The 23010-nt window shown below is 42.2% G+C and overlaps 1 protein-coding gene and 1 long non-coding RNA gene across 7 annotated transcripts in view; one reads left to right on the forward strand and one right to left on the reverse strand.

Annotated features, from left to right (window-relative positions):
- LOC120385894 overlaps positions 1-23010 on the reverse strand; it is an 82501-nt gene that overhangs the window by 47631 nt on the left and 11860 nt on the right. For 3 of the 4 annotated variants that reach the window (XR_005589404.1, XR_005589406.1, XR_005589403.1), the window contains exons 3-4: positions 8766-8830; positions 5444-5491 (exon numbers count right to left, since the gene is read on the reverse strand). This is a non-coding gene — a long non-coding RNA (uncharacterized LOC120385894). The remainder of the gene's footprint in view (positions 1-5443; positions 5492-8765; positions 8831-23010) is intronic. The other variant, XR_005589405.1, reaches the window with a different exon arrangement.
- SLC38A4 (solute carrier family 38 member 4) overlaps positions 1-23010 on the forward strand; it is a 67476-nt gene that overhangs the window by 7998 nt on the left and 36468 nt on the right. The gene's annotated exons all lie outside the window — the stretch shown is intronic.

A 23010-nucleotide genomic window follows, 5' to 3' on the forward strand; every position in this document is an offset into this window, starting at 1 on the left:
CCTTACAGTGGCACAGGTGTAGCAATACAGCTATGCCGCTCTAAGGTCTGTAGTATAGACATAGTCAAAGACTTAAAGTAAACCATACATTCTGATAGCCCCAGTTCTGGAAAAACATAACATGTGCTTAACTTTACTCCTAAGAGTAGTTCCACTGAGGTCATTTTCCCTCATGGAAGTCAATGGGACTTCTCAGAGATGTAAGTCTTTGCAGAATCTCAGGATATTGAGAAGGCAGAAGATTGCAAGAGAAATAGTGGGTCTTCTGGACTGTCAGGGAGCAAAGGGAGCCATTAAGGGTATGACATTTCTAAGATGCTAAATAATTTATTTGCAGCAGTTTTTATCTAAGAGGATATTGGGTAGATATCCAAGTTTACTTTTTTCCTGACAATAAAGATGAAGCACCATCAATCAAAGGCGAAGGTGCAAGAACAAACAGATAAATTAAATAGCAACAAGTTGTGTTGTGTTGTACTGTTAACAATATATTTTAAAAACACAATTTGAAATTGATAGATGTTTGTCTGAATGTATTTCTTCAGAAAGGTTCCACTGTATCTTAGAAGCAGCATATCTGCTATGTGATGCAGGGGTTGCTATGGTGAGTTCACATATCTTATTTAATACTGTACCAGAGTAAATAGACATTGTAACAATCTCTGTTAGTGCTGCTAGTAGTAAGGCAGTGTCAGCATTTTTCTCATAAATACTTGTTTTCATGATGAAACTTGGCCTAAAAGGTCTAAACTAATGGAGAAAAAAGAAGGCTTTTCAAAACCAAACCAACAGCTTTCTTACTTTTTTTGAATGCATGTGTTTTATATGTATAATATGGATGTATGTGTACACATAAAGTGAAGAAATATTAGTGAGAGATATTTTGTTTGTTAAAAAAGATTAGAAGTTTATTGTGTCAATCCTACTTTTTAAATCCTCTCACTCCAAAATGGCTTTTTTTGTTGTTGTTGTTTTTTTGTTTACTTTATTGAAATGTGTAGGCTATTAACACAAGATGTTGATTATAATGTTTTGTATTTAGGAAAACTTTTTTATTATTTGAGGCTCAGTTTTCATTTACACTAAGGACCCTTTACACAGCATAAGAAGCCCCTCAAATGGGTGTAAATTACATTATACTCAATTTACAGCCTCTTTGTACTGCCAGAGAAGCTAAAGGGACGTTTCTGTAAATGAGAATCAGGCCTTTAACTACATAATTACTCCGTTAACTAAATGGCATCAGAATTTAACTTACAGACATGACAGTCCATTGTTTTAGAACAATTATTTGATCTGTATTCCAGGATAACATATAATACAGCAGGGCATTGATAAGAGTAAATCTTTTATAAATCTATTTATTTTTCTAATCTTTAGCTCTGGAAAAAGGTAAATAACTCTGAGAGGACCTACCCTTTGCACTTGGTGAGATCTCACATTGTGTTTAGTGTGTCTCTATCAGTGTTCACACATTAGTTTGTAAGTAGAGCTGATTGAAATTTTTCCATCTACTTTTTTTTTATAACTATTATTATTATTATTATTGACAAAATCAGGTTTTCAACTAACTGAAAATTATTGCGGGAAATGTCTTTTCCTCAAAAAAAATTCCCCATTGGACAATCAGAAATTTTGAGCCAGAAACTGCAACAACAACAACAAAAACCCACTGAAAAGCCCCAACAATTGGTTTTCAACTTAAAATCTTCATCTTTCAAGTTTTGGGGGTTTTTTTTATTAAAAATCAACATTTTACATGGAAAACCTCTCACCTGCTATTTCCCACCAGCTCTTTTTGTAAGACCTAATTACACCTCATTCTTGTATGTGTAATACTGGGACTTGCATATAAGCTAACGTGTGGCACTTGTGGAGTCCATAAGTTAGGAGCAGGAATAGTTCCAATCAATCAGTTAGAGTGAATGGAGTTCTCAGGACCAGAGTTTTTCTCCTGCCTGAACATGTGAGTTTGAGCAAACACATCCTTCCCAACAGCCAGGAGAAAAGGGGAGGGAGATATAAATAAAAACCTCCAACCTGTCTGCACATCATCAACTGGCAAAGAAGGGGTAAAAGCTATTTTTCTGGCTATTCAGTGCCACAGCCAGAAAGAGAGAGGAAATAAGGCATCAGATTCGTCCCTGTCTTATGCCATATGTCACGTATAGAAGTTAGGTTTGCTTAAGGTATAAATCAAGGCCCATTGTGAAAAATAGAATTGTTGGGAGCCTCCAGAAAAATTGTTGTGATGTCCTGGCATTGCAATGTTTGTTTTGAGCTGTTATAATATCAGGACATCACTCCTCCATTATTTGATCAGTTTCTGGAACGCCATTTGATGTAATGGATGTCCCATGCTACAAGGTTAAATATTATTGGGCTGCAGAAAGATGACGGAGAGAATGATGACACTGTATTAAATAAAATATGACTCCTAGGGGAATTGTGTGCCACCGCGCGTGCACAGAATTTGTGTTCCGCTGCATGTTTTTTTGCTTCCCTGCAGAAAAATGACCTTTTGACAGGGAAGCAAAGGGAAGCTGCAAGAGCAGTCACACACCGCTCCCTAGCTGCACAGGTACATTGTTTCAGGCACCCGGAGCAGCCAACGGAGAGGTAAATCAATGCAGGGCTGGAGACACTCCAGCCAGTGGCTCCTACTATGAGCCAGGATTAGCTGCTAGTCCCGGCTGGGCTGAATGCAGAAGAGGACAGGACTTCCTCTTCCCCTGCAAGGATTGTCTGAGGCTGTGTCAGACCCACCCCCGAAACCGCCCCCAGTTGCAGGAAGCTCAGCATCCTCCCCTGCTTCCTGCCCCCATTTCTCCTCAGCTGCAGAGGGAAGAGTCACTGTACATGGAGCTGCTCCCCCATCTGCCCAACCCCCATGCATCTGGACCTCCCATACCCAGACACCCCCGCCAAGCCTCACCCCATACACCCAGAACCCTCCTAGCCCTCCATACCCAAACCCCACCCCATCGAACCTGAACCCGTGCATTTGGAGCCCCGTGCACTCAGGCCTCCGGACCCCCACCCCTGCACCCAGAGAACCCCGCACTGAGCTCCTTGCATTCAAACCCCGACTCTGCTAAGACCCACCCCCTGCACCATCCTAAGCCCCCACATCCAAACTCCCATGCCACTGACCCCCAGTTAGCTGCACCCAGACCCCCACCCCACCAAGCCCCACTCCCCAACACCCAGACCCCTTCACTGACCCCCAACCACTTTCACCTGCGACTCTGTGCATTCACATCCCCTTAGACCTAGACCCCCCACTGAGCTGACTGCTCCCAGATTGTCCCACACAGAATCCTCTCACCCCACATCTGGATCCCCAAATCCTGTGCCCCTCCACACTTGGATCCTGCCTAGTTGAACCTGCCTGCCCCAGTCCTGGTGCACCTGGCACAGAGTGCAGGGCCCCAGAGTGTTTCTGGGGCAGGCCCAGGTCTTGTGCTGTGTCAGGGTCAGATGAAGCCTCACCACTGAGTCCATGTTGTGGGGGTGGGGAGACTGCAGGATGATCTCCCATCTCCATGCAGTCAGTAGCCTGTGCTCCCCACTGCCATGCTGAAGCCTCTATATTTATTTATTGACAAAACGTGCAGAATTTTAAAATATTGTGCGCACAATTTTTTGGCAAAGAATGCCCTCAGGAGTAGAATATGCACTGCAGCTCCATGCTTTATGGTCATTGGGGTTCTTTCATACTGTTTTCAAATGCAGTGCAGTTTCTGAGAATTCAGCATTCAGGGACCAATAGCTGCAGCCATATAGAAATAATAGAATATACTTCCTAAATCAATAAATAGGTATAAAATATAGAAAAGAATGGATTCTATGTTTTGTTGTGCCACTGATCCGTCAACAAAGAGTGAGTTTTACCTAGCAGACAGTACACTCTTAAAAAACATCACAGTGAAGGTATAGGTAATTAGCCTTTTTTTCCCCTAACAGCCTCTATATTTATATTTACATCAGGAGTCAATTTTAGGGTTATTTGTATAGTCAGTAATATTCAACAATGTCATTCTAAAACAACAGAACATTTTGTCTTTCTCTTTCTCTCACACATATATAATAATTGTGCAGCTCTGTGGCCTCCATTTAAGTCTCCATTCAAGAAAACTAGTCTGAATTAATAGCATGAATTCCTGGAATTGAAATCAATTGGAGTTTTGCAATTTACTTCAGTCGACTTTAGTCAGACCAGGATTTTGCCCATAACCTTCAGACATTCCGGAATGGTAAATCAAAGATGTGTGTAAATAAACATGCTATGCACTCTGCTCTAAAGGTTGCCATATGAGGGGATGGGGTCTGACCAACTGTCAGACAGACTTAATTTCCATTTCGCAAGGGTCTTCAACTGACTATTTTGGCAGTTCTGGAGAGGGAAATCCCAAGTAACATCAGCAAGGGCAACCCAGCAAGTCTTGATCGCTGTGACAGGGCATAGATAATCCCTCAGATAAGTGGATCCTAGAACATTGAAGTCTTTAAAGGTAATAAGTACTCAGAAACAGGCAGACAAAAGTGCAGAGCATAAAATATCAGGGCAGTGTACTCACAGCAAGCCCATCACCTCTGCTTTCGGAGGCAAGGGATTGCATATTGCAACAGCTGAAGCCTCCTTGTTTTCCTTAAGGGCAGCCCCAACTAGAGTGCATTCCCTTTGAAGTGACAAAAGCATGGATCTCTCTGGCAGGCCTACAGAACATATAAAAACAAGTCACGGCCTCTGTCAGGGAGTCTGGCTGTATGAACAACTGAGTATGACTCATTGGCTGCCAACCGCATTGCCAAAGAGTGGACACACACCTCAAACAGGTGCAACCTTCACCCTCTTTGTTTAATGCTTTTCCCGCCAACAAACATTTTTTTCATATTATCTAGCTTTAGTTTTAGCTACTTTACATTGATACATTTCTCTACTTTGTTAGGCACAAGACAGCAGGCACACCACTGAATTTGGTACAAGTACATTCAAGAGGGGTTTAGCAAGAATGCAACCTTGTGAGACTGCACATGTGAGAACCTGCAGGGAGGAAGAACAATCACTCAACACGATTATCTAGGTTCTCTCATTCCTGTGTGCTGAATTTTTACAGCAAAGGTCAGAGGGACATTCATTTAATAGACAAACAAAACTTAACCAGTCTTTTGGGGTTTGTATGTGCTTTAACATTCCCAGAGTTATAGCTTTAAATGCGATTTTTCGCAGCATGCACTATTCTACAATACAACAATTTATGCCCCTACCAGATCAAAGAGCTCACCTATACATGGGCAGGGGAGGGAAGTGAGGTAAGCAATGTTCTTTTTAGCTGATGGGGTGATTTTGCCATTTTAAAGGATATATGTTTCTATGCAGCAATTAAAATAATCAAACTTTGCAAAGTGATGTTGTATACTGGGAAAAGTAACCATTTACCTGATCCTCTCTAGGCTAGTTCCATGTGTCAGCCAAACTTCATGGCACCTAAAACATAAAAAATTGTCATTTTAAAATAATTTATCTGCTGAAGGCCTCACCTACCTTTGCTATTTGGAGCGTTCAGCACATATATCTTTACAGTTAACTACTTTTTAAAAAATATGCATTACAGGTCATCTTTATAGCTGAAAGTCAACCCATAATTTGCCTAGCAGTTCCTGTGTTTTGCAATGTCTGATGTCATGGGCATATATTACATTTTTGAGGAACAATGGACTGAGTTTAAGACTGTGTCTTAACTACAAATTTACTTGCTCTTCATTTTGTGAAAGGCTTGGCATTTCATAAATATAGTTGTTACTTTAGAAGAGTTGCCGTGGTTTTTTTTCTATTTTTTTATAGATACTTTATAAATTGGTTCTAGAAATACCTGCTCCTCTGTTACATCAACAGAGCTGTAGAATGTAGATCTTGAAAGCCATTCCACAGCCACACCTGCTACCTTCCATTAGCTGGAAGAAGAAGATTCTCTTTCAATCTTGCTGGGCCACAGTGATTTGCTGACTGGTTTGTGTTTCACGTGCAGATGTTCAAGACATGAGGCTATTGCGTGTAGAATTTACTCAATTTTTCTGGTTACACAAGCAACTTCCATGCCTTATGGAACTATCCCTTTCTCTGTGGAATCAAATATTTTTTCTTTCTGATCTGTGCTCCAATTCTTGGGAAAATTTATCATTCTTAGGAGCATTTGTTTATGGAAGTGTTTTTACTCTGACAGGTTGTGAGATATCAAACATTAAAAATTATGTCATTCTGTTTATTATTTTGGATTTTTTCCACCTCAATTTTGACATGATTTTAGTTGCTATTGAGAACAATTATATCCAGAAACCAATGATTTATTCTTTTAGGACCAACTTATAATAACCCTACTCATATTGAAACCAATGGAATCACTTGGAGTAAATTTGCTATTGAATGGATAACCCCTTGAGTAAGTTACTGTTCAGTGTGGAAGGGGCATCATTTGATCCTTAATGTCTGGAAGGCCAGCTTTCAAGTAGAGTAAAACATTAGACTCTAACTTTAGCTGCTTATGAGGTATCAGATGCTAAAATCACATCAGAGAGAAAGGGGGCAAAGTTTGGAAAGCAAGAGAGTAATTGACATGGATATTTTAAAGTAAGTTGTCTAATGATAATGAAAGCTCTTATATAGCACTTTTCATGATCAAAATCCTGTACAGGCATTAGCTAATACTCACAACACCCCTGTAAAGCAGGAAGTAAGTATCGTTATACATATTTTATGTATACGGATTGGAAAGGTATAGTTCATATTCCATTGAAAAGCTTTGCAATCAGTAGTGTCCAAAATTTGCTTTTAGTCTTGATGGTTCCTACGATGATGCTCTTTCTTAAAACTATCTCTAATAGTCTTGTTTCTCGTTACTCTCTTAACAAAGAGTAGAGATGATCCAAGGTTTTCAAAATATTGATGGGGAAAAAAGGAAAGAGATTTTTTTCTACCAGCGGTAATAAATAGCAAGTCCTGAACCTTGAACTGGTGCTAAGTTACAGAACACTTTCAGTCTTACCATACTTCATGCTTTCTGCTCTTTCTTTTTCTTCTTATAATTTTTTAAAGGGCAAAATAAAAGTTGCATATTTCAGAAATGAATGTAAAGTGAATTGCAGAGAAGGAGAGGAGTCATGTGATAAGCTAACAAGAGATAGAAAATTCCACTGAAAGTAAGGGTATGTCTCTACAGCGATAAAAGACGCGCAGCACAGCCAGGACTGGCCCAGGTCAGGTGACTCTAGGTCATGGGACTAAAAGTTGCTGCATAGACATTTAGGCTCTAGCCCAAGCTCTGGGACCTCCACCCTTGCAGGGTCCCAGAGCTCAGGCTCCAGTCCATCCCTGAATGTCTACATTGTGATTTTTCACAGTCAGGAAATGAATCTTTATTTCACAAGCCCACTATATAGCTTCCCTGGTCTAAAATAATATTTCATACCATTCATTCATTTTAAAACAAATTCATGTGTGATATCTGACTAATGTAACAATAGCAAGGAGCAAAACTGCTACCCACTGCAGGACCATACATTTCTTGTGATTTAAGAGTGAAAGAGTAAATATTAGGGCCCAATCATGTGATCTTCAGGCAAAATAGCAGTGTAGCCTGAATAAGAAATTCAAGATTGGCTCATGGTTTTATTATGCAGTTTACTACCTAAGTACATTGATGCAGGCACCGAGATACAAAGCAAAGGAGATAATGATTTTCAGTAGAGTGACACAGAAATGCCTTTTCTCTGTAGTGCTGAATCATCTGTTTTTAGTTTATATTTGAAAACACCATTTCAGGTATGCAGAGTGGGTTTTTGTTGATGCATTTAGTTGCACTGAACTAGGGCCACACCCTCTTTCCTTATGCAGCCTCCCTGAAGTCAGTGGAGCTACTTATATGCATAAATGACTAAGGGCTTGTAGGATCTGGATATTCGCTTGTAGTTAGGTCTTTATCTAGCAAACAAAGAGAGTTAAGGAAAGGAAGACTAATGCTACAGCTCCTGTGAAAGGACATCATAGGTGCTATGTTCTATTAGCACCTATTGACTTTCATTGTTTCCAGCTTTCAGAGCTGGAATTGCTGCAGAAGGCGTGAATTTAACCTAAAGAGATGAGGAGTGCTTTGGGTTGCTTAGGATTAACTTCTCCAGCTAAATGGCAGATTGAAAGGTGTCCCATCCTGACATTGGCTGGAGAATGGCTAAAACAGAGCTCAGAAGGGACATGTAAAGTGTGACTGGTTCAGGAGACAGAAACTTTCACCTCTAGGTCACTTTATTGAACCTAGCCCAGAACAGTAATGACTGAAGTCACTATTACCACCTGGTGGCTGTTGAGTAGCTTATGTGAAATGATTTGATGGCTAGTCCAAGTGCCTTCATCATAAAATTCCATGTCATTGTAGACACCTGTTTGCAGTCTCACCTAAACCCAAGCCACAGGGGATCAGACACAAGAACTACATCCTGGGTTCTGGGCATGGGTTGGATTGAGGGGACCACAAAATTTGCCTTACACACCAATTTCTCCTTCCCTCCTAACACATCAGTGAATCTACAGTAACAAACTCATTGCCATTAAACCAAAGACTGACAACTAGAGTCCAAATACATTAATTCAATTGAAAATAGAAATCTGACTGAGCAATACAACCATACCATGCACCTCCACAAGAGCTTACACGCCTGCCATGTTTTATTTAAATGGGGACATATTATGTAAAAGGTAGTTCACTTACCTTGTAGTGCTTCTTGATATAAAAATCAGATTTATCTTCTGAGTCTTCTTGTTTTGTCAAGCCTGCTGGAATGGGTACAAAAAAAATCTCAATGCAGTGCATCAACATGTTTAAATAGTGCCTTTCAGAAAGGATTCAGGAGCAAATATGTACAGTTGCACTGGGCAACTGCACTTGCAGAGTTCAAGTTAAACAAATATCTCTTGCAAGGTATATCTCGTAATGAGGTTGTTCTCTCACATTTTTTCAAGGGTCATGGTCATAACCTGAGAATTGTGTTTTTCAGATTTGCGAAATTGCTAATCAACATTTTTACAAAATTACACAATATTATAATGAAAACCTAACGTAAAAGCATGTGGTGCAAAAAAGTGAGAGTTCATTTCCTGCTGAAATTGTTGAATTCCTATTTTATATTTAAATTGTATTTTAATACAGTCAAATTGAAGAAGTAACAACATTTTTATTATATTGAATAAATTATAGCTGGCGGTAAGAAAATAGGCATTTTAAATTAATGAGGACATTTTGCACAGTCAGATGAAATGACAGTTATTAAACAAAAATACTGAGGTATATTCAGTTAAACACTCACTAGAACTACTACTCACCTATGTGAAGTCACTCAGATGCAAGAGTGTTTGCAGGATTGAGGCCCTAATGTTTGGTGTGATATACTTGCTGTGTTCTCTAGAATGTCGACACAGCCAGTTGACTCAGGAACTATGATTACTGATGGGATTTGATAAAAATATACACTAACTGCATATTAAAAGTCATGAACTTGTATTTTATTAATACTGACAAAAAGATACTAACAGGTTTTCTTATTAGGTGCCATTTCTACCAGTATGAAATTTATTATTTTAAATAATCCATTTCAGACAGATTAAAAATTTAGACCATTAGGAGCTGTATTTCTTTTCTGTGTTTGTGAATATTTTTCTAACCTTTTTGTCCAGAAAGGCCTTTCAGACTGAAACATCATTAGCATACAGTACACGTCATGATTTGCAGTAGAGTGCTCCACATCTCAGTGTCTTTGTTTGTCCCAGTTTTTAAGTGACCGGTCTATGTTAAGAACATAGGAACATAAGAACGGCCATACTGGATCAGACCAATGGTCCATCTATCCCAGTATCCTGTCTTTCAAGAGTGGCCAATGCCAGATGCTTCAAAGGGAATGAGCAGAACAGGGAAATTATCAAGTGATCCGTCCCCTGTCATGCAGTTCCAGCATCTGGCAGTCAAATTGTGAGGTATGATTAGACTTTGACTGACAACATCTCTCACCTTGAAAGAAGCCTGATAGTTGGGCAATCCTAAATTCTTTAGGCTCCTCTGGAGCATTTTGCGATAAAGGATCACTTTGCCTTGCCTTTAGCATTGTTAGTGGGATCATGGAAGAGAAAATATGTGGTCTGACTGGAAATTCCACTTACTAGACTGAGCATCCATGCCACACCAAAATCCCCATGTAGATTGCCTTCCCAACACCCAGTAGATGAAAGCCACCAGCCAAAGACACTGTCACAAATGTCAGTGGCAATAACCACCTTGGTTTTTGTTACTAAAAGAACTACGGCCTGACATGCAAACAAAACTGTAATTTTTAAAACTATGACAAAGAACAAGAACTGAACAGAAACATTTGATAAAGCAAAAGAAAATTCCTTTCGTGGTGATAGCCCCAACTTCCGAATAAATATGTGCTCCCTCATCCCTGCCTATCTGACAGCTTGTTACATTTTTTAAAAGGCCCACCAGTTCATGTGCACTACCAATATTATTCCTAGATTGCAAGAGACTAGAGAGGCCATTGAAGAGAAAAATAATATAGATGGAAAACCTAAAACATTACAGGTCTAATTTAGATTATTCCCTAATGGCTAATGATGTTACTTTTTGGATAAGAACAGATTTGCACATCTCCAGGAAGTCACAGCATTAACAAAATTCCAAAATCAACTCTTTCTCAAGAGTTTTGGTGAGCACGGACTTTGTTGTTTTAGGATTAGAGAGAGAATGAAAAACAAATAATGAAGTCCTTTTGATAGCAGTAGGGGCTCTCTAATTAAAAATTTGCTTGTTGTGGACAAAGAATGTAATTGCTTAAATGAACCTGTCTTTAAATAATTAGAAAAGCAATCATCTCAGTCACTATGCCAAAATACTGCAGTTAAGTTGAAGAATTTTATTAAGTGAATTGATGTCATTGTTTTATATAATGCTGTTATACTGATCATTATTCTTAATATAATTTCCTGAAACTTTAAAACTTTTATGAGACAAGTGATTTTAATGTTAAAACAGGTTGAGACAACTTTGATTTAAAAGACCAGTTTGGCTGGATCATGTTTCATTAGGAATTACTGCTACATAATTTTGAATATAATCATGTATAAGATAAAATATATTATGAATTAGGTGCACTTTAGCAATACATAGATTGGTTTAAACAATTACATTAGCATTTTCTCTATCTCAGACACAAAGGCATTTGAAAATTGGTTTGATCCTATTTATCTAATCCAGATGTAATGAACTAGATCCTCCAGTCACTAAATCCATGTTATGCTGTATTGCTCAGCTGGTGGAAAGCGGACTCAAACTGCTCATAAATAGCAGAGAGTTCCCCCAGTGCTGGGAAGTTCCCCACTAGTGCAAAGCTGGAGAAGGTAGTAGAGCCAGCTGCTGTGCTGGACACTTCTATCCTCCTGGGGTAAGGTCACTGAGGGAAACTTTTGTCAGTGGTGTAAGTTGGAGCTGCTTCTGGCTGACACTCCACTGTATCCAAGCAGAGCTCAGATGGGGCAGAGAATCCAATATCCAATGCAAATATAGTAAAGTTTTAAAAATTTAAACCATTTGACTTAGTATATTAATCACATGTGCAATAAGTCACTTCTGCAAGTTGAAGTTGAAGCTAGACAAATCTAGGCTGGAAATAAGGCATAAATTGAGAGTAATTAACCACTGCAACAATTTAGAAGGTAAATTCTCCATCACTGTCAATTTTTAAATCAAGATTAGATGTTTTTTCTAAAATATATACTCTAGGAACAGCGGTGAAAGTAAGCCGGTACAGCCTGGTACGCAGGACTGGTAAAAAAAGGTGCAGTAGTGTACGGCAAGTAAGTGGAGCATTCAGTACTGGCTTACTTTCACCTCTTTTGGCTGCATAGCAAAAAGTTCAAACTCAAAGCTAATAAAAGTTTGGAAAAGGAAAACTCACTGTCACATTTGTTTGTTGTTTCTCTCCCTCTCCTCCTCCAGCCAGGCTGCTGACAGGGCTAGGCTCCCTGTTCCCCCGACCCCCCCACTCAGCAGGGGCTGCAGCGGCTCCCCTCTAGCTTGTAGCAGGGAGCAGGGGGACTGGCTGAGGGAAAAGCCTCCCTGGGTAGCCAGCTACCTGCATAAGAACAGTTTAAACTTAGCTGTTCACTCCACGGTCTGAACAGCAGGATTCGGGGCTATTCCTGGCATCCTTGTTAATTTCACTCAGGGTTGTTGGGGGTCGGGGAGGATGGTGAGACCAAGGCAGGAGCAGAATACAATAGCCTTAAATCCATAGCTAATAAAAGTCAGTGGAAGGGGAAAACTCACTGTCACATCTGTTTCTTTCCTCCCTCCTCCTCCAGCCAGGCTGCCGACAAGGGTAGGCTCAGTGCTTCCTCCAACCCCCACACTCAGCAGGGGCTGCAGCGGCTTCCCTCTAGCTTGGAGCAGGGAGCAGGGGGACTGGCTGAGGGAGAAGCCTCCCCAGGTAGCTTGCTGCCTGCATAAGAACAGTTTAAACTTAGCTGTTCACTGCGGGTCTGAATGCGGGATTCAGGGCTATTTCTGGCATCCTTGTTAATTTCACTCACGGTTGTTGAGGGGGTGACCAAAGCCAAGGCAGTTCTTTTCTGCCCCCTCGATGAGGCGATGTTCAGTAATATAATACACAAAAAATACAATCAAAATCAGGAACCGTTTCGAAGTTCAAATCTATCCCATTCCCTCCCCAGCAGAGGATCATGGTTGTGATGTCCAAACTGCTTGCAGATCCTCTTTGAAATGTTACTATTTGAAAAAAACCACATGGAGAACATGGTGGGAAGATGTGTTCTGTTGATCGGGGTTTATTTTGGGCAAAGCAATTTTGGTAAAACAACTAGAGATTCACAGGGAAAGCAAATAGCCCGATAGACAAAAGCACAAAGGGATTGGAGGGGAAAACTGGATATTCAGGGAAATTATTGTGCCTCCTTTGAAAGAAATAGTAGTTTTCATTCCACCCTCTTTATATATTGAATTAAACACCTGAAATGTCCTTAGGACATAAGGGCTCACATCTCTTTTTGTTTTGATGCTGTTGGTGTCCTGCAGAGTGCTGAGTCTGAAATTGACAAAACTTTCTCTAAGTATCTTGTATATTTCTCCCCAACAACCCTGAGTGAAATTAACAAGGATGCCAGAAATAGCCCCCAATCCTGTGGTCCCTGGAGTGAACAGCTAAGTTTAAACTGTTCTTATGCTGGCAGCAGGCTACCTGGGGAGGCTTCTCCCACAGCCAGTCCCCCTGCTCCCTGCTACAAGCTAAAGGGGAGCCACTGCAGCCCCTGCTGAGTTCGGGGGTCTGGGGAACGTGGAGCCTAGCCACAACGGGAAGCCTGGCTGGAGGAGGAGGAGAGAGGACAAGGAGAAAAATGTGACAGTGAGTTTTCAGTTTTTCAGGCTTATTCCAATAGTAGTTTTTTTACAGACAGTACTTGTAGTAGTAATAGTAGCTTTATATTCTATATCTAAGTCATGCAATGGGAGGGATCCATGAAGTATGTAGGAGAGGTGGGTTGCTTGTGTTTTGACTGGCCCCGCCCCTTCCATCTGAGGCCCCGCCCCTTCCGGGGTGGGGGCATGAGTGGGACCCATACCGGTAAGAGCTGGATTTTACTTTCGCCCCTGTCTAGGAATTATTTTGGGAAAGTTCAGTGGCCTGTGTTGTACAGGAGGTCAGTCTCACAATGATCCCTCTTGGCCTTGGAATCTATGATCTATGACACCTTTTGTATGTGTGACAACATCAATAATTAATCATTTTACTACAAAGCCAGACAAACTTTTTGTAGTCATTTTGTACCGGAGTAATCTGTGGGCATGCATCTAGTAAAATCCCATACTTTACCAAATACTGCATAATTTTATAGATGGTTTAGCATCCTTTTACTAAAGTTTTTTGAGATAAAATGGGATGCAACAGTTTTAAGAACTGATCATTTGAGACTGGGTTTCCACCAGTGCTTATTTCTATGAAATTTCTTGAATTAAGAAAAAACGGCAGAAGTTCTACATTCAGGTTGTTAGTTTAGTGCTTGAGGCCCAATCAGCCCAGAGCTGCGGCCCATGTGACATCCTCAGGGCCGTAGAGGTAGTATTGGATGCGGCCCACATAAGACATATGTGGCCCACAATGATAAATAGGTTGAGAACCACTAGTTTAGTGGGAAACAGAAATAGAGTACAGGTTTAATGAAGTGTTTTGAGACCTTTTGCTCAAAGGTTCTGTGTAAATGCAGTGTATTTGTAATGTATTAAAATAGGATTTTTATTACTTGGTTGTTTATTTATTTAATATGTATATTGCAGTATCTCCTACAGGAAAACCTGTCTGGGGCACCATTGTGATAGTTACTGTACAAACATACAGTACATGAGAGTCCCTGCCTCAAAGAGTTTTAAGGCCCTGTAGTATAGAAGGAACAGAGAAACACAGTGGAATACAATTTGATGTTTTAGGTCTAGGAGTCAGGAATGAACTTGCCCCCATGTCGAGCCTCCCAGAATTAGGGGAACTACTAGATCTTAAGAGCAAGATTGCTTTCTTCTGAAACATCAGACATTGGCCAATGTTGAGGTAGGTGACTGAAGTTGGTGGATCAATAGTTTGATCAGGAATGGCAAACCTCACAGTACGTTCAGTTTGATCAGAGCAAAAACATGTTTTCACAGATTAAGAAAAGGAATACAAAAAATTCATTAGTATACTAAATATGATTTAGAGTCTAAAGAGCTAAGCCAGATTACTCTTTTTAAAGGGAAAAAATGCACATCCAGGCATAGTCTCCTATGACAATAATAATAATGAGCAATAACAATAATATGAATAATATTTTGTTATAAGCCATATGGTTCTCTGTTATTGCTGTAAAAGCTGATGAAGCATTACATAAAGCAACTAACCATGGGGGTTAGGAGATGTTGGAGAATACAAACACATGGAACTGACAGGAAAAAATACTCTTTCCAGAGCTGAAATTTTAAAAGTTTAAACAAGACACATAATAGAATATTTTCACATTAGACTACATTTTCTGGGGTAGTTTTTTTCCCCACTGTATTTTGACAAGACTTTAAATTTTAGCTTTAATTCTGTTAATTAATAACCAATCTATCTTCAGTATTTATATGGCCTCCATCCCCATAGTATGGAGCACCTCACAATTTTAATGTATTTATCCTCACAACATCCCTGTGAGGAAGGATTATCCCCATTTTACAGATGGGGAACCAAAGCACAGAGAGGCTAAGTGACTTGTCCAAGGTCACACTGGAAGTCTGTAGCTAAGCAGGGAATTGAACCTAGATCTCCTAAAGCCTCTGTTAGTGCCCTAACCACTGGACTATCCTTCCCAGAGTAAGGATAGTCCAGATCAAGAGCCTGAATCTCTTGCACTAAGGCCCCTTTGAACTGCCAAAACAGTGTAAGGGTATGTCTACACTACCAGATTAGTTCAATTTAACTTAATTCGAATTTGTGGAATCGACCTTACAAAGTCGAATTTGTGTGTCCACACTAAGGACACTAATTCGACTTTGTGAGTCCACACTAACGGGGCAAGCGTCGACATTGGAAGCGGTGCACTGTGGGAAGCTATCCCACAGTTCCCGCGGTCCCGGCTGCCCATTTGAATTCTGGGATTTCCCCACAATGCATGCTGGGGGGAAAAATGTGTCGAGGGTGGTCTTGGGTAACTGTCATCATTCAACGTGCTTTCGGACATCTCAAGGGGAGAGTGAGGAGCTTACTGACTCGCTCGGATCTCAGCGAAACCAATATCCCCATTGTTATTGCAGCTTGCTGTGTGCTCCACAATCTCTGTGAAAGCAAGGGGGAGACCTTTATGGCGGGATGGGAGGTTGAGGCAAATCGCCTGGCTGCTGATTACGCTCAGCCAGACAACCGTGCAATTAGAAGAGCCCAGCGGGAAGCGCTGTGCATCCGGGAGGCTTTGAAAGCTAGGTTCCTCAGGGAGCAGGGTAACCTGTGACTGTTCAGTTTCTTTACAGAGAAGCTGAACCTGCCCCTGCTTCAGTTACTGTTGACTTTCTTCTGCGGTTACATACCCTGTTCACCACGTTTCCCCCCTTCCAACACACGTTTAAAAATAAAGTTAATGGAACATTGTTAATTAACGTTTTCTTTATTAATGGTTTAAGGGTTGAAACAGGGATGCAGACTGTGGTGGGTAGGGTGTGCAGTGATGTTAACACTGCTTCTACACTCGAGGAATGATAGGCTCCTGCTCCTAGAGCGGTCTGCAGTGCCGGACTGGTTGTTTCAATGGAGCCTGCCATCCCTCCTTTTCGGGACTCTGTGTGCGGGGGCTACGTGACCTTGTGGCGGGGGAGGACGGTTACAGATTCCCCTGCTGCGTGGCTCTGTGGTCCGGGACAAGGACCGCTGCATAAGTTCTGTAACCACCCTCCCATGCCACAAAGTCACGTACCCCCCACCCACACAGAACATGGAAAACCGACCGACCAGGGTGCCTACTGACTGCACTGTGTGTGTGACCTGCTGTTGATCCTGCCCCCGTGTCTGTACCCTGGTAAAGGTGACTGTCCTATGCAATTAACAACCCCCTTCCCCCCCCTTCACAGACAGTCTTCTGTAGAAAAACTTGACGGAAATAGTAATTAACAGCAAACTACTTTTAATAATCAACTACACAGTTAGGGGATGAAACTGGGATTGGGGCTTCGGTGAGCCAGGAAGGGAAGGACTTCTCAACATGTAGGGAATGAGAGCCTTCTTGTATTTGTGCACTCTGCAGGGGTGCAGTGACAGTTTTCACGGCCCCTGTCGCCCCTCCTTCTTGTTACTTTGGGTGAGGGGGGTTTGGGACTTTGTGGCGGGGGAGGGCGGTTGCAGATACAGTGCAGGGGGGCTCTGTCCTGCCTGTGGTCCTGCAGAACATCCACAAGGCGCTGGAGCGTGTCAGATTTCCCCTGGGCATTTCCTGTGTGGCTGGTCAGAACATCCAAGCTCGGACTGCTGTTCAGAGCATCAACAGAGTGGTGCACTGCGGGATAGCTCCCGGAGCTACTAAGGTCGATTTCCGTCCACACATAACCTAATTCGACATAGCCATGTCGAATTTAGCGCTACTCCCCTCATCGGGGAGGAGTACAGAATTCGAACTAAAGAGCCCTCTAGGTCGAACTAATTAGCTTCCTGGTGTGGACGGGTGCATGGTTAAGTCAAATTAACACTGCTAAATTCGACATAAACTCCTAGTGTAGACCAGGCCTAAAGGAGTTGTGCTGTAAATGAGAATCAAGCCCCACTTTAACTTTCATCTCTCTAATTATTAATTTAAGTAAACAAGGAAACCTTGTAAGTTGCCACAATCCACAAGTCTCCCAGGCCAGGGGCGGCTCTAGGAATTTGGCCGCCCCAAGCAGGGCGGCATGCTGCAGGGGGCGCGCTGCCGGTCACCAGTCCCGTGGCTCCGGGGGACCTCTTGCAGACGTGCCTGCGGAGGGTGCGCTGGTCCCGCGGCTCTGGTGGAGCATCCGCAGGCATGCCTGCGGGAGGTCCACCCGAGCCGCGGGACCACCGAACCCTCCGCAGTCATGCCTGCGGGAGGTCCGCTGGTCCCGTGGCTCCGGTGGACCTCCCGCAGGCATGACTGCGGAAGGTCCGCCGGAGCCGCCTGCCGCCCTGCCGGCAAAATGCTGCCCCAAGCGCACGCTTGGCGCGCTGGGGTCTGGAGCCGGCCCTGTCCCAGGCCATGTGCCTGATACAGAGCTGAAGCACTATCATTGTCTATGTATCCAGTCTGCTATCCCTATATTGACTGGGTGCATGTCATCTCAGGACACAATGCAGAGATAAAATTTCTAGACACCATTAATGATTTCTGCCTGAAGCAGCTACTCCTGGAACCCACAAGGGGAGAGGCAATTCCCAATTAAGTTCTAAGTGGAGCACAGGATCTGGTCCAAGAAGTGAATATAGCTGAATCACTTAGTAGTAGTGACCATATGTAATTAAATATATCATCCTTTTGTGGGGGAAAAGCCCTCGACTGTAGCATTTAACTTCAAAAAGGGGAACTAGATGAAAATGAAGAAGCTAGTTAAATGGAAATTAAAAGGAACAGTCACAAGAATGAAATGCCTGCAAGCCTCATGGAAACTTTTAAAAAAACCATAATGGAGGCTCAAATTAAATGTATACCCCAAATTAAAAAAAATAGTAAGAGGACCCAAAAAAATGCCACTATGGCTAAACAGCATAAAAAGAGGTGGTTAGAGGCATCCTTTAAAAATTGGAAGTCAAATTCTACTGAAGAAAATAGAAAGGAACATAAACTGGCAAATCAAGTGTAAAAGTATAATTAGTCAGGCCAAAAAAAGATTTGAAGAGTAACTAAGAAAAGACACAAAAACTAACAGCAAAAAAAAAAAAAAGATCTAAGTACATCAGAGACAGGAAGACTGTGAAACCGTCAGTGAGGCCACTGGATGATTGAGGTACTAAAAAAGAACTCAGAGAAGGCAAGGCTGTTGCAGAGAAGCTAATGAATTCTTTGCATCCGTCTTCATTTCAGAGGAGATTCCCACAACTGAGCCATTCTTTTTAGGTGACAAATCTGAGGAACTGTCCCACAATAAGTTGTTGATAGAGGAGGTTTTGGAACAAATTGATAAATTAAACAGTAATATATCACCAGGACCAGATTGAATTCATCCAAGAGTTCTGAAGGAACTGAGATAAGAAATTGCAGAACTACTGACTGTGATATGTAACCTATCACTTAAATCAGCCTCTGTAGCTATTCTCCAGTCATCTGGTAATGTAACTCCAATTTTTAAAAAAGGCTCCAAAGGTGATCCTGGCAATTACAGGCTGGTAAGCCTAACTTCAGTACCAGGCAAATTGATTTAAACTATAGTATATAACAGAATTATCAGATACACAGATGAATATGATTTGTTGGGGAAGATTCAACACAGTTTTTGTAAATGGAAATCATGACTCACAAATCTATTTAAATTTTTGAGGGCTTCAGCAAACATGGACAAGGGTGATCCAGTAGATACAGTGTACTTGGACTTTCAGAAAGCCTTTCACAAGGTCCCTCACCTCTTGAGCAAAGTAAGGAGTCATGGGAGAAGATCCTCTCATGGATCAGTAACTGGTTAAAAGATGTGGAGGGGGAGACGAAGGGTAGGAATAAACGGTCAGTTTTCAGAATGGAGAGGTAAATGGTGGTCTCCCTCAAGGGTCTGTATTGGAACCAGTTCTGTTCAACTTATTCATAAATGATCTGAAAAAAGGGGTAAACAGTGAGGTAGCAAAATTTGCAGATGATACAAAATTGCTCAAGATAGTAAGTTCAAAGCAGACTGCAAAGAGTTACAAAGGGATCTCACAAAACTGAGTGACTGGGCAACAAAATGTCAGATAAAATTCAATGTTGATAAATGCAAAGTAATGCACATTGGAAGACATAATCCCAACTATATATACAAAATGAATGGGTCTACATTCGCTGTTGCCTAGTTTATAGTTCTCAGAAAACATCCACTCACTGTGCAGCAGTAATAAACAAAAATTAACAATATGTTAGGAATCATTAGAAAAGAGATAAATAATAAGATAGTAAATATCATAATTCCAATATATAAAACCATGATATGCCAACACCTTGAATGCTGCCTGAAGTTCTGGTCATCCTGGCTCAAAAAAGATATAATAAAATTGGAAAAGGCACAGAGAAGGGCAATGAAAATAATTAGGAGTATGAAACAGCTTCCATATGAGGAGAGATTAAAAAGCCTGGGGCCATTCAGTTTAGAAACGAGACAGAGGGAGGAGAGGGGGATATGATAGAAGTCTATAAATTCATGAATGGTGTGGAGAAAACAAATTAGGAAGCATTATTTACCCATTAATATAACACAAGAAATAGGGGACACTCAAAATTAATAGTCAGCAGGTTTAAAACAAAAGGAAGTACTTCTTCATTCAAGGCACAGTCAGCCTATGGAACTGGTTGCCAGAGGATGCTGTGAAGGCCAACATTATAACTGGGTTCAAGAAAGAATTAGATAAATTCATGGAGGATATTCATTAATGGCTATTGGCCAAGATGGTCAGGGATGCAATCCCAGACTCTGGGTGTCCCTAAGCCTCTGACTGCCAGATGCTGGGACTAGACAACAGGGGATGGATCACTCAATAATTGCCCTGTTCTGTTCATTCCCTTTGAAGCATCTGGCATTGGCTGCTCTCAGAAGACAAGATACGGGGTTAGATGGACCATTGGTCTGCTCCAGTATGACCATTCTTACCATTGATTGATTTAGATCTCGTCTCATCTTACCTGGTTTATTTGAAAGTGTCATTATTCTCCTAAATAGAAAAGGTAGATCAGTGTCTTCAAGAAGAATGGTCAGAGTAATAGTTATCTGTTTTAGTAAATTGCAAAAAATTATCTGATTCACAGTAGGATTAAAAAACTGAAACAGAAAAGGCCAGTTTGTGGATAGCCTGAACATACATGGGATAGCGGATGACATGCAGGCATAACTGCAGTCTTTGCATTCAGAGAGTCACAAGCACTGCTCAGTGTAATAGTCTGTCGCAAAATTAGCCCTTATAAATTGGGTGGGTGAAGTTCTGTGGCCTGCAATGTGCAGGAGGTCAGACTAGATGATTAAAATGGTCCCTTATGACATTAAAGTCTGGTGAGTCTATGACAGAAGAGAAAATATTCAGCTATGATCTTGGCCTGGTCTACACTACGCGTTTAAACTGATTTTAGCAGCGTTAAAACAATTTAATGCTGCACCCATCCACACAACGAGGCCCTTTATATCGATATAAAGGGCTCTTTAAACCGGTTTCTGTACTCCTCCCCGACGAGAGGAGTAGCACTGAAATCAGTATTACCATATCGGATTAGGGTTAGTGTGGCCGCAAATCGACGGTATTGGCCTCTGGGCGGTATCCCACAGTGCACCATTGTGACTGCTCTGGACAGCAATCTGAACTCAGATGCACTGGCCAGGTAGACAGGAAAAGCCCCGCAAACTTTTGAATTTCATTTCCTGTTTGCCCAGCGTGGAGCTCTGATCAGCACAGGTGGCAATGCAGTCCCAAATCCAAAAAGAGCTCCAGCATGGACCGTACGGGAGATACTGGATCTGATCGCTGTATGGGGAGGCAAATCTGTTCTATCACAGCTCCGTTACAGAAGACAAAATGCCAAAGCATTTGAAAAAATCTCCAGAGGTCACAGCAGGGACTCAGCACAGTGCTGCGTGACAAGCGTAACGGAAAGCCAAAGAATCAAACGGCGCTCATGGAGGGAGGGAGGGGGTACTGAGGACTCCAGCTATCCCACAGTCCCCGCAGTCTCGAAAAGCATTTGCATTCTTGGCTGGGCTCCAAGTGCCTGAAGTGTCAAAAACATTTTCCCGGGTGTTTCAGGGTGTATGTCGTCAATTTACACCCTTCACCCCACCCCCCGAACAAAAAGGGAAAAAAATCATTTCTCACCTTTTTTCAATGTCACCCTATGTCTACTGCATGCTGCTGGTAGACGGGGTGCTGGAGAGCTAAACAGCATCATCCTCTCCCCTCCCCTCCCCGGTGGCAGACGATATAGTACAGAAGGACTGGTATCCGTTCTCGTCATCAGCCCGTGAGTGCTCCTGGCTGGCCTTGGTGAGGTCGGTTGGGGGCGCCTGGGTAAAAATAGGAATGATTCCTGGTCATTCCCAGCAGATGGTACAGAACGGCTGGTAACCGTCCTCATCATAGCAACTGGGGGCTGAGCTCCATCATGTATAAAGAAAAGATTCTGTACTGCCTGGACTATCATAGCAGCGGAAGGCTGTTCTCCTCTCCCCCCCTACCCTTTAATGTCCTGCCTGGACTATCATAGCAGCTGGAGGCTTCCTCCCACTCATTTTATCTCACTAAAAAGTCTGTGTTTCTTATTCCTGCATTCTTTATTACTTCATCACACAAATGGGGGAACACTGCCACAGTAGCCCAGGAGGGTTGCGGGAGGAGGGAAGCAACGGGTGGGGTTGTTGCAGGGGCACCCCCTAGAATGGCATGCAGCTCATCATTTCTGTGGGATTTCTGGGGCTCTGACATGGAGCGGCTGTGCTCTCTGGTACTCTAGTACACTTGCCCCATATTCTAGGCAGGACTGACTCTATTTTTAGACAAAACATAGGAAGGGAATGACCCAGTCATTCCCATTTTTGCCTATGCACCCCTGGCTGACCTCAGCAAAGCCAGCCAGGAGCTCCCATGATAGCAGCAGACGGTACAGAACGACTGATAACCGTCATCTCATCGCCAATTTACAATGGCATGGTAGACGGTGCAATATGACTGATAACCATCTCTGCTATCTTGCAAAGGCAAATGAATGCTGCTGTGTAGCAGTGCAGTACCGCGTCTGTCAGCAGCATCCAGTACACATACGGTGACAGTGACAAAAGGCAAAACGGGCTCCATGATTGCCATGCTATGGTGTCTGCCAGGGCAATCCAGGGAAAAAGGGCGCGAAATGATTGTCTGCAGTTGTTTTCCCGGAGGAAGGATTGAGTGACGACATTTACCCAGAATCACCCGCGACACTGTTTTTGCATTGGGATCTCAACCCAGAATTCCAATGGGCGGGGGAGACTACGGGAACTATGGGATAGCTACGGGATAGCTACCCACAGTGCAACGCTCCGGAAATCGACACTAGCCTCGGTACATGGACGCACACCACCGAATTAATGTGCTTAGTGTGGCCGCGTGCACTCGACTTTATACAATCTGTTTTACAAAACCGGTTTATGTAAAATCAGAATAATCCCGTAGTGTAGACGTACCCCTTGTCACTTTTCTACCAGCCAGCAGACTTTGCCCCACCTGGATAGGAATGCAAGCTGCACCCTTTCA

This window comes from Mauremys reevesii, linkage group 1 (assembly GCF_016161935.1).
Source record: "Mauremys reevesii isolate NIE-2019 linkage group 1, ASM1616193v1, whole genome shotgun sequence".
NCBI classification, from domain to species: Eukaryota; Metazoa; Chordata; order Testudines; family Geoemydidae; genus Mauremys; species Mauremys reevesii.